The sequence below is a fragment of the Gobio gobio genome (assembly GCF_949357685.1).
Source record: "Gobio gobio genome assembly, chromosome: 23".
Taxonomy (NCBI): Eukaryota; Metazoa; Chordata; class Actinopteri; order Cypriniformes; family Gobionidae; genus Gobio; species Gobio gobio.
In genome coordinates, this window is record NC_137119.1 from 24,720,351 (window position 1) to 24,732,508 (window position 12,158).

Sequence of the window (12,158 nt, forward strand, 5' to 3'; positions counted from 1 at the left end):
GCAAAAGAGCAAAGCAGTTTCCCTGTGTGCTGACTGATTTCAAAACACAGCATCATGAAGCTTTGAAGCGTTATGAATCAATGAGTCGATTCAGCGGTTTGAAGCGTTATGAATCAATGAGTTGATTCAGCGGTTTGAAGCGTTATGAATCAATGAGTCGATTCAGCGGGTTGGATCGCCAAAGTCACGTATTTCAGCAGTTTGACACGCGATCCGAATCATGAATCGACTCGATGATTCATAGCATCATGATGCTGTGTTTTGAAATCAGTCATCACTATATAAGTCGTTATTTAGTTTTTTTTGCACACAATAACTATTATCGTCGCTTCATAAAGTTATTGTAGAACCACTGTAGTGAGATGGACTTTGTAACGACGTCTTTAGTAGGCTACCTTTTATGGGTCTTGAGAGTGTACATTGTGCCAATGGAGGCCTTTCTGAGCCATCGGAATTCAACTAAAATATCTTAATTTGTGTCCAACAACATAAAGGGAAGTCATTAATGACAGAATTTTCATTTTTAGGTGAACTAACCCTTTAAGAGATTGCACTTTGTGCATTGGAAGCACTCAAATGTCTGTTTTGTATAGCGACATCTGTAAAACAGGAAGTTATTTATTAATTTTTTCAGAAGTTGTAGCATATTCCTTTTGTAAAGCTACAGAACTTGATTGACTCAATGTTTTGTAAATTTGAGCCATTATTAAGGTCTTCAATAAAACAAGATGAGAACTTAAATATTCCAGCACTTTCTGTGATGTAGTGCTTTTTTTCTCTTTCTCATCAAACCACAGTTTTTGCAAGTTCCCGCAATTTTATCGCATAAAATTGCATAAATATCCCGCATTTTTCATCGCATTTTTTAAGAAAACGTGCCGCATAATCAAGGATTTTTGCCCGCAACAATCACAAAAAAAAGCCGCATTTTTCTGGAAGGACTGATCTATGCGTCGAGTGTGTGTGTGTGTGTGTGTGTCCGTCCCTTGATTAGCTGACATGAGACGCATCCACACAGACAGGACACTGACACACACACACACACACACACACAAACACACACAGGACATTGGCATACAGCATGTTCGCTTGTGTCTTGTCACGCTTGGAAGCATTTACATGAATAAGAGCGTGATGATCATGTAACGCTAAGCAAAAATGGATAAAAAAACGGACGCTGCGTTATTTGCGTTAAATATTTTTAATGCGTTAAGCTGAAAAAATTAATCGCGTTAACACGTTAATTTGCCCAGCCCTAATATATATATATATATATATATATATATATATATATATATATATATATATATATATATATATATATATATATATATATATATATATATATATATATATATATATATAGGCCTATATATATATATATATATATATATATATATATATATATATATATATATATATATATATATATATATATATATATATATGCAAGTAATGCGTGAGAGAAAAAAATTTACGTTTACAGAGTTTCAGTGACATTACTACATTAAACGACTATATGTAATGTTGAATATAATGTATAATAATGCAATGGGGGAATATTTATGGGTCCTGATAATAATACACTAATAATAATACAAAAAAACAACAACTCTTCTTTATTTTGGCTTAAAATATCACGATACATATCGTATTGTGAGTTCAGTATCATGATTTATATCGAATCGTGACACGAGTGTATCGTTACACCCCTACTTTTTAACAGCAAAAACGCATTCTGTGTGAACTGGCCTTTAGAGTTCCTTTATGCCAGCTTTGATGGAACCAGCATGACATCATGTTTGAGAATCTGTTTGTAATTAGTCGAGGTCTGTTGAGGTCATGCATTGGGTCATGGTGGCGGTTGAGGCCTAGCGCTATTTGTAGATTTGTTGGTCTTCTTAAAAGCATGATGACCTGATAATGACCATGATGCAATGCTGAGCCTTAAAGAAACCAAATAAAAACAAACATTTGGCATAGGGCACAATATTAGCCAAACTAAAAGTAAATGTTTCATTTCATTTTTTTGAATTGTATTTATTTTATTTTAGCAAACATTGACTATGTATTCTTAATGATAGCTTTTCTTTCATTGAGAAGATCATAGTGAACACCTGGCTACTTCAGTTAGCACTGAAACCTGAAGATCATCATGAAGTTTAAGGCCCTTTGAAACTCCAGCTCTTGTTTCCTAATTTTTATAGCCTCTGTCCTGCAAATGACTTAATTGCATGATTTAAACGACAAATATGTCTGAGCAGATAATGCTGTTAGACCCCTGTAAACGTCACACTGCTGTTGCACAGAAATACACACTTCCCTTCTCCAGGGTTTACACACATGAACTTTACCCAATGCTATACCCAATTTAATTTAATTTAAAGGGGGGGGGGGGGGGGTGGACACACTCAGTTTCAGTCAATCTCATGTCAATCTTGAGTACCTATGGAGTAGTATTGCATCCTTCATATCTCCGAAAAGTCTATAGTTTTATCATATTTATAAAAGACCGATACACTGTACAGAGTCTTTCCGAATAAAGCCCTGCGGCTGGAGGCATATCGTGTGGGCGGAGCTAAAGAATCACAAGGGTGCGCAGCTATTCCGTTGAGAGCGTCTAAAAGCTGTGACATCCTTAAACGTGGGGAAAAAAACGTTATCCTAAATAAACCATGGCTATCAATCAGATTCAGACATGCAAATATGATCCAGAATCTGATCCGGAGGCTGAAATTGAACAGGAGCAGCAACAACAATGACTACAGCAGGACGTCTCAAACTGGTATGTACTGTAACTGTATATATTTGCTTAGCGACTTGTCATGCGTGAGTTTTACAACATTTGTGTGTGTTTACTCATGGTTTATGAGGACATAATTTGGTTTATGGACTATTGTATACGATTTAACGATAGCAGTAGCAAGCGGAACGGTTTTGCACCTCAGACTGGTGTGTGTTTACTAGGGATGCAACAATACAGTTAGTCCACTATTCAATACATACCTCGGTTTTTAACCACGGTTTTCGGTTCGGTTCGGTTCTGATGGCTTGTCACATACATTTTTTGCTATTCTATTCTTAAGCGACAGGAACAGCAAGAGGTTAAGGAGAAAAAAGACTACTTTTTAATTGCAATACTCTGTCTTTATTTTACTTAAAAGAATTGAAAAACCTTACTTAAACTTAAAACTTTTCTTTAAAAAAACCCTTGTATACATTCCTAGTGTATTGTATAATGTAATATATATATATATATATAAAGATTTACACTGGCAGCTCAGAGCTGTACAGCAGCATTTAAGTATGAAATTGAATGAATAAATGTAAAAATAAAACACTACATAGACTTCACTATAAAATATACACTGATTCTTATTAAAGCTACTGTATTAAAGTTTTTCAGTCAAGAGCAGTGAGTGATTTTCTCTTTGTCTTTTGTTGTTGGATTAACATTAAATGGATAGTTCACTCAAAAATGAGAAATTAATACAGGTTTGGAACAATATTAGAGTAAATAATTACATAATAATTATACATAACCTTTAAGGACATCGTGTTCACTTTAGGCTGCCTGCTGTCAATGTAAGACCTCCGTGCATCTAATACAGACATGCGCCGATTTTACTTTCACTTTAGACATAACCGACTGTATTTATGTAAACCTTGTGTGTATTTGACAGTATTAGCGCAGTAAGACGACTTAGTCCAGTAATCGCGTGTTTAGTGCGCGTGCTCGGAAAAGCGCATGTTAAAACCCCGCACACGCTGGCAAGGCTTTAAAACGCATGCAAATAATGAACTTTCGTGATTGTGAATTACTATAGTGTTCCGTGAGTATAACTCTACCACTAACCTGTGATGTGAATGTATGTCGCGTTGTTCAGTATATTGGGATTGGAGGCAAATGATAGAATTTGTAGAAAAATACTTCATTAAATGCAAAACCGAAAAACCGCAATTCATAGGCGCGTATTGAACCGTGAAGGCCGTACCGAACGGTTCAATATTATATTGAGAATTGTGGCATCCCTAGTGTTTACATAGAAAAACAATGGAACAGTAGCGCATTTGAATGAACTAACAACACTAAGACATTTGAAGCAGTTTTACTCACCGCCTGCTTCCAACACACGAGTCACGACCGTGAACCTTAAACACTGGGACTGCTCCATCTTTCAGCATTAGACGAGCTACAAATCCGGAGTTGAATTGGGCCTTGTTTATAACCATCGTTGCCGAAATGCAGGGAACAAACAAAACACTTGCACAACTTTGTTGCTGCTCCGGAAAAACAAACTCCATCCACTGTCCCATTAACGCTGGTTTCTTTGGGTTGACAGGGTTGTCTTGCCCTGACAACCAAAAACACACATCTTTGGTGATGCTTCTTTGTTTGATTTCGTGAAGTCCTGTGACTGCAGCGCAGCCGGCTTCCCTAAAGCCGAGCACAGCATGTTAATGGGCATGCATTTGCTCTATCTCTCTCTAGTCGCGCATGCACCCTTCAAGGAGAAGAGCCCGTACAAGTACATTCCACCATATCTGGCGTCAGATAGACTCATACTCGAAAAAAAACTTTCCAAAACTTGTGACAAAGCGGAGAGCAGGGCCGTGCAGAGAGTTCTTCAGGGGCAGGGGCTCAAATGTAAAAAATGGGCAATATGTAAATATATATATATATATATATATATATATATATATATATATATATATATATATATATATATCCTTATGCTCATCAAGCCTGCATTTATTTAATCCAAAAAACAGAAAAAAACAGTAGCCTAATATTGTGCAATTTTATTACATTATGTTCTTTTTAACTTTTTATTAATAAAAGAATCTTGAAAATAGTATCACAGTTTCCATCATTGACATTAAATCCTCATATTAGAATGATTTCTGAATGATCATGTGACACTGAAGAGTGGAGTAATGATGCTGAAAATACAGCTGTGATCACAGGAATAAACTATATTTTAAATTATTTTAAAATAGAAAACCATTATTTTAATAATATTTCACAATATTGCTGTTTTTTATCAAATAAATGCAGGCTTGATGAACATAAGAGACTTTCATAATGCTGCATAATATTCAAAAATGGTAATATAATAAAGTCCTTTCACGTAACCATTTCGCCTGCCTACACTTCACATAATAGGCCTGTATAGGTGCCGGTGGCACGTGGGGTTTGTTAACTTTGATAGTTTCATGAAATAGTAAACGGTGTATCAATATACATAAATACAAGTGAATTTAACACTTACCATTAATGCGACTTTTGCTGCTGCTGCATGGTTTTGTGCAGGGATTTGTTTGTTAAAATCCATTTTGTCAGTGATGCAATTTATAAAATGAGACAAACCGCAGGAAATCGTTCCACAAACGTTAGTTCGTCTGTCCGTGTCATTTTCAACCGATTTCTGAATAAGAACAGAAAATTACCGTTTCACATCGCCCAATGAAATTTGAACTTGCTTTGCCAGATCACGATTGGTTGGTGTATATACATGACAAACGGGCATTGGTGAATTGTGTAATACTTTAAAATATATAATATATAGATTTGTAATTAAATCAACACATTAGCTTTGATTATGGATGAAAAAAAAATATTGGTTTACTTTTTTCCAGTAAGGCCCCACACTCTCTGAAAGGACCATATTTGGCTCGAGAGCCGCTTCCGAACAGAGGAAAATCAGCAGTCAATCAAAACGCACGCGACCCATAGCAACGCGTTACGGCAACGCCTCAACAGAAATTGTCCGACTTTTGAGCCGTTCGTTACCATTGTATACATTGTCATGTTATAATAATTACATTTATTTCGTTTTATTGACCACGATATTATCATTGATATTTGTCTGAGAGGGGCACTTTTGATTCATTTTGAAAAAGGGCAGGGGCTCGAGCACCCAAAGCCCCCCCCCTCTGCACGTGCCTGGCGGAGAGTATTTTTGGCACAGAAACTTATTTTTTTTTACTTTTGTCCATGTTTAGTATTCGAATCCAAGTCTTTAACAGTGTAAAAAACTCAGTATGCATGAAACAGCATTTCACCCCCCCCCCCCCTCCTCCTCCTCCCCGCTTTAACTTTCATAAACTGATTGCACCAAAGTGCAAGTCTGAGCGTAGCAGGAAGTCCTTTCTTTTGATGGCTATTAGATTGTTCAATGTGCTATGAATAACAGGACTCATTATTGGAACTGCATATATAGGTGTATCTATTTCTTTTAAATGTTTATATTGTAGATCGTAAAAGACTTTAGAGTTGTGCAATGGGCAATTTTATTGTATTCTTTTATTTTAATTTCCTGTTAAAATCTCACGTTAGCATCTGTGGGTTTATGAAGTTTATGAATGTACTGTATTTAAATGTGTTTTTATGTATTGTGGTATTGAAATCAAATTTCAGTAAATGAATTAAAAACATTGCTTCAGTAATCAACCTCTATTTGCATCTAAATACAACTCCATACTATCATGGTCCCACTGAGGCACACTGTGTTCATGCATCAGTGTTTAATCATGCCAGAAGACCCCAAAGCACACTCGGTAATGCTTGTGAAATAGGGCCAGGAGTGGTGTTTTTTTTTTTTTTAGGTTTTAAGATGAAACGGTGGCTGCAATTTGCTTTTAGGCCCTGCAAACCGAGGTGCAGCGAGATTGCCCCATCCTTGGATCCTGTCCAGCATTTCCATTAAAGTCTCTCATAAGAGCATGGAGAGAAAACACAGGCCATCAGTTACTGCACAGTGTGCCTTAAAGGAAAACCACTGCTGAGTTACGACTCCTGCAAGAGGGTCCCACGTTCACCACACGCAGACAAACACACCAGAACGCATTCTAAGATAACACTGCCCTCTGTTTTAATGGATTACATTTGCCTGCTTGAGTGCGGATCCTTAATCGCAGTAAAGCCCACCAGAACCAGAAACCATTTTCACAGCATGGGGAGTGTGTTGTCTTGACTCTGAGATATTTTAGATCCTTCCTTTCTTTCTTTCTTTCTTTCTTTCTTTCTTTCTTTCTTTCTTTCTTTCTTTCTTTCTTTCTTTCTTTCTTTCTTTCTTTCTTTCTTTCTTTCTTTCTTTCTTTCTTTCTTTCTTTCTTTCTTTCTTTCTTAACATTTTCTGTTAAATGTTTTAATGTCTAGGCTGCATTTATTTGATAATACAGTAAAAACAGTAATATTGTGAAATATTTCAAATTAAAATTTTATATTTTAATATATTTTAAAATGTAATTTATTCTTGTGATGGAAAGCTGTATTTTCAGCATCATTACTCCAGTCTTCAGTGTCACATGATCCTTCATAAATCTGTCTAATATGCTGATTTGATGCTCATAAAACATAATAATTATTATTCTAATTAGTTGTGTTGCTTAATATTTTCATGGAATATTTTTTTGAATATGAAAGTTTAATGAACAGTATTTATTTGAAACAGAAATCTTTTGTGTAACAATCTGCATTTATTTTATTGTCACTTTTGATCAGTTTAAAGTGTTATTGCTGAATAAAAATATTAATTTATTTTATTCAAAACAAAAAGATAGTGTACATATTAATGTGACTGTACATGAATTAGGTTATATTTCATATCCATATGTCAAAATATGTACCATCTGAAATCATCACTGTACCAAGGTACATAGTATTTTTTTTTCTCATTGCTAACTACACTATATCTTTTTTTGACAAGTACCTAATTCATTATTTTTTAGACATGTACCATGGTATTGTTTTTAGTATTAAAGTAACATTTAAAAGAATAAAAAGTTACACTTAATTTCAAGGTGTCTGTGTTACAATGTAATTACACATTTAAATACTAAGTAATAATAATAATCTACATGTACTTAGGGTTAGTTGCTTGTAATTATGCATAATTTATAGTTATTACTACAGTAACTACATGTGACACGTGTAACAAGGACACTGTAAAATAAAGTGTTACCTCATAAAGTAAATGTAAAAGATGGGATTTTGTGGGAAAACCTCAAGCCCCTAAATATAAGTTAACACACACCCTCTGTCAGTGCAGTGTTTCTCAACAGTGAGTTGTTGTCTCTGCCGTGAAACTGAACAGCGGATGGGCGATTGATCTAGAAACATAAATCGTCAGCTCCATCTGGTGCTGTTTGAGCCCGCCAAACTTGTCTGTTTGGTTTTGCGATGCATGAAGACCCGTCTGTTGCGTGGTACTTTGAGAAGCACAGCAGGCTATTGTTTTAAATCAGTGGACTCTTTAGTCACAGTCTGAAGTGAGGGGCACATTACATGAAACTGTACTGGTGTAGATAAATCAGGACGTGAACCATAGTGACTTGAACACGAACTTGAACTGGTCTAGCACAACTTTTTTACTGCCCAGGTTACAGAGCACTTTTCAAATCCGGCTCTGAAATGGCCAGGTAAGGACATCTTTGGAGACTTTGCTGATGGATGTGGCCATGGCTTATTCTGAGACTTTAGGCCATCTGCAGGAAGGGTGAGACTTCAGAGACTGAGACTTCACATAAATGAACAAGCAGCCGGCACAGAACTGCTGGATTGTGAAGGTCTTGTGTCGGCAGTCTGAGGCATTTGTCTTCTTGACTGAAATTACAGAGAATATTTTCTTTTTGTCTGGTCTCCTTTTCTTGGTCTTTTCAACACACTCTGTTGTAGTCAGGGCCAGTAATAAATAATAGAACATTATCTATTTTTGAGAAAAGTTTCATCGGATCACTGTTTTACATAAATATTAACATATAGATGTAAAATAAAGATCATTGTTATGAATCTGATCCAGATCTTTGCAGTCTTTGACAAAAAATTTATTTTCTCAGCTTTTCTCTTGCCTCTTGCTTTTTAATTGTGAAACTTAGCCACATTCAAGTGTTGAGGTTAACACATTCAAAAAAAGAATGCATCAAGCTAGAATCAAACTTTTTGTTTTGATTTGTTTAAAATCAGAGGCTCTGTTCTTTCTTTTGATATATTGCATGCTCAGATATTCATACAACAAAATATGGGGGCCATGAAAATTTTGTGAAAATGATCAAAAACGCTGGCGGCGACTGGCAACTTTTTAACCCTCTGGTGCTCTTCGTTTAGGGGTTGCATTGGTTGTCTTCCCGGTCCTAAGTGACCGGACACCTAAAAATTAAACTTCCTCCACCCCAGTAAAACCAATGCAATTAATTTTTCTTCAATAATATTTTTTCTTTTTAATTTTGTATTTTGAGATGATTTGATGATGATTTTATATTTATGCAATAATTATGGTCTATTTTTGCCATTGAAAATTATACAAAAAAATGTTTTTTTGTAATTTTTTTATTATTATTACAGTATTTCAGGTTAAAATAGAGACTAGGCCTTCAAAATAATTTTTTTTGAAGGCAGATTAGCACCCTCTTTTGGAATTGTTTAAAGCTACACTGTGTAACATTTTTAGTCTATTCTTAGCTAAAAACACTTAGTTCTTTCAAAAATATATGTGCTCATTAATGTATATTTACTTCTTTCAAGTAATAAAGTATTCTCGTAAGTTTATAATATGCCATTGAAAATACATAAGGTAATGGGATCTAACGGTGGTCGCCATGTTGCCCCTCCATCTTGAAAGTACATTAGCCAAAGAGGGACATACCCGTAAATTCAAGCTTCGCCTTTCGCGTTTTAACCGGTTTTAACACTGTGCGCGTCAACTTGTTCAGACTTGTCTGGTGCATGTGCAGAGAGTTTTCATCTCAGCAGCTCCAGTAACAGAGTTATACAGAGTTTTCCTGGCTTGTTTATTCCTCAAAAGTCTGTTTTTCCTTGTGTGGTATTTCTGTGCGTTAATAACTCCGTAAGTAATAATAGTTATTGTCATTGTGGATGTGTTTCAGAGTGTGTCATCATGTAATTCAGTTGATGTCACATCAGAAGTATTTTTGTGTCAACATACAATAGCGTAATGCTCACCTATTTGAATAGTCATTCAGTTATTAACAATGTTTATTCGTTTATAGAAAATATTTGCTTGTAATGTATGTTGATGGAAATATGTATCAGGTCTGATCGGCATATTAACACTTGTTATACAGAGCGCACTGCAGTGCTAAACCTGCGCACACACTTTTGTAATCCGACACCGCTTGTTAGCAGCAGCAGCGGCAGCTCCGCTCCTTTTAATGCAGCTGCATTTAGCGCCTATATATGGTACAATAAGCTCTGGTTTACGGTTACATTATACAAATGTAACTTATAAGTATAGTTATACAGTTCTTAACTGTGTATATTCTGTCATGTCATTATCATGTATATTTACCATCCTAATTTGTTCTCTCACAGAAACCACATTTATGTACATATCCATGCAAACCTGTTTATGCCTTGCAATTGGATGACTGAATAAACATTACTATCATCAAAGTTCACTCTGGATTAGCTGCAGTTCTTTCTAGCCGAATAATTAGGCCAGTTGAGTTCCAACCATCCCACTGCGCACAGAATATCCCACAGGCACCGTGTCGAATGTGGACGAGGTCGAACTGGAAGCCATATTAATCTTGGACTAAATCGGCCACCGTAGGAGTTAAAACGAAATCGGAATTGAACAGAACAGAAACTAAAATTCACTGGATGGTCATATACAAGTTCACCACTAGATGGGGGAAAATATCACACAGTGTAGCTTTAAGAAATCATGCAACCATGGGTGTAATCACTAGAGGTCTCTATGGAGAGGCTTGAGAATTCCCTAGTTCTCTTTTGAATACATTTAATGATTTTTGTTGTTGATGGATTTGAATATATATTTAAAAAATCTCAAAGACTATTTATTATAAAGTTTTAGATTTTTTTTGTTTTGTTAGAAATATAGATTTTTTTCTGTGAATTTGTGTTTTTGCAGATTTCCCATTCATTTACAGTGGTCATTTTTGACTGAAGAGCACAGGTGGGAGTATTTTTTTTTACGACCATTTAGCATGCTCGCATCATGCCCTCAATTTTTTTGTGTGTTTACATATCTAATGCTAGAAAAGTCACCAAGTTTCATATCATTCTGATGAAGCTGTGATTTCTAAAGATTCAAAATGTGGTTCATTGGTTCAGTTTTTCATAGGTGTGTTTGTGTGTATAAGTGTGCGTGTGTGTGAGTGGATGTGTCAATATCACACTCTTGATGTTTTAGAGTATCGCTCCTTTACTGCTATGTACTTTTTTTCAGCATTGTGGCCGATTTGTAGATTGTACACACAAATATTCGGAGAATTTTTGTGTTTTTGCCAATTTCCCATTCATTTCCTATGGTCGGTCATTTATGACCGAAGACAATGAACGCTACTTCTTTTTTTTTATGACCAATTAGCATGCTCGAATCATGACCCAAATTTTTTTGGTGTGTTAACATACCTAATGCTAGAAAAGTCACCAAGTTTCATATCATTCCGATGAAGCAGTGATTTTTTAAATTTCAAAACAGAAAATTTTTCGGTCAGAAATGACCGAAGAGCACTAGAGGGTTAAAAAATGCTGGCGGGGAAAGTTACTGATTAATACTACGTGGAAAGAGTAAATACACACAGACATTCAAATGTTTGGTGTCTTTGAAAGACGTGTATATGCTCAACCAAGTGTGCCGCATAAGTCCTGAAAAGTGAAGCCAAAACGTCTCAATCCCAGTATAGCTCATAAACTCATAAACATAAACAAAAAATATTGAAAGTACAGCATGCATTTGAAATAGATTTTTTTTTGGGGGGGAATGTAAAAGTATTTACTGTTACTGTCTCTTTGAATGGTAGTGCTTATATTTGATCGGACTGACTTTATTGGTTTGATTTTCTTTTAAATTAGATGATAACCCTCTGACTATTATTTCACCCAGCTGCCAAAGGTGTAAACTGAGATTTAGCTTTAGATATGGCATTTGAAACAATAATATACCATGATCACAGACATTCCTGTGTATTACATTGCATTGGAATGGTTTCAATGGCTATCGAAGTCCACCAGCTGCTGAATCAGAGCTTAGAGGCCTTGATGGATGTTTCTAAGCCAATTAACCTCCGATCGTGTTTGCTTGCGCCTTGCAGGATATGTTGGGTGCTGCTTAATGAAATGAAGATGAAAATCCTTCTGTAAATCAGTGGAATTAGTGATTTAAGCTCTT

At 35.6% G+C, this 12,158-nt stretch overlaps 1 protein-coding gene across 1 annotated transcript in view; it reads left to right on the plus strand.

Moving 5' to 3' along the window:
- prex2 (phosphatidylinositol-3,4,5-trisphosphate-dependent Rac exchange factor 2) overlaps nucleotides 1–12,158 on the plus strand; it is a 198,951-nt gene that overhangs the window by 144,969 nt on the left and 41,824 nt on the right. The gene's annotated exons all lie outside the window — the stretch shown is intronic.